This window comes from Chrysochloris asiatica, unplaced genomic scaffold (assembly GCF_000296735.1).
Source record: "Chrysochloris asiatica unplaced genomic scaffold, ChrAsi1.0 scaffold00414, whole genome shotgun sequence".
Lineage (NCBI taxonomy): Eukaryota > Metazoa > Chordata > Mammalia > Afrosoricida > Chrysochloridae > Chrysochloris > Chrysochloris asiatica.
The window spans coordinates 895952-896631 of NW_006408932.1; positions in this window are offsets into that span (position 1 = coordinate 895952).

A 680-nucleotide genomic window follows, 5' to 3' on the forward strand; every position below is an offset into this window, starting at 1 on the left:
GTCCAAATTTTCCAACTACTAGTCCTTCCTCTTGGCTCCCAACCTTTGCATTCCAATCACCAGTAATGATCAATGCATCTTGATTGCATGTTTGATCAATTTCAGATTGAAGAAGTTGGTAGAATTCTTCTAATTTATCTTAACTGGCCCTAGTGATTGGTGCATAAATTTGAATAATAGTGGGTTTCCATGTAGCACATGGAAATTATCCTATCATTTATAGCATTGCACTTCATGACTGATCTGGTTATGAGCTTTTTGACGATGAATGCAACACCATTCCTTTTCAATTTGTCATTCCCAGCATAGTAAACCATGTGGCTGTCAGATTAAAAATGGCCAATGCCACTCCATTTCAGCTCACTAATGCCTAAGGTATCGATGTTGATGTGTTCCATTGCATTTTTGACAACTTCCAATTTTTCCAGATTCATACTTCGTATATTCCGTGTTTCGATTTTCAATGGATGTCTACAGCTGTTTCTCTTCATTTTAAATTGTGGTCCATCAGCAAATGAAGGTTCTGTGAGCTTTTCTCCCTCGAGCTTAACTCTATTCACTTCATTATGGTCAACTCTACTTTGAGGAGGCATTTTTTTTCCCATTCGCATTCTGAGTGCCTTCCCACCTTCTGGTCCTGTATCTGACAGTGTTTCTCTGCTTTTCATAGAGTTTTCAGT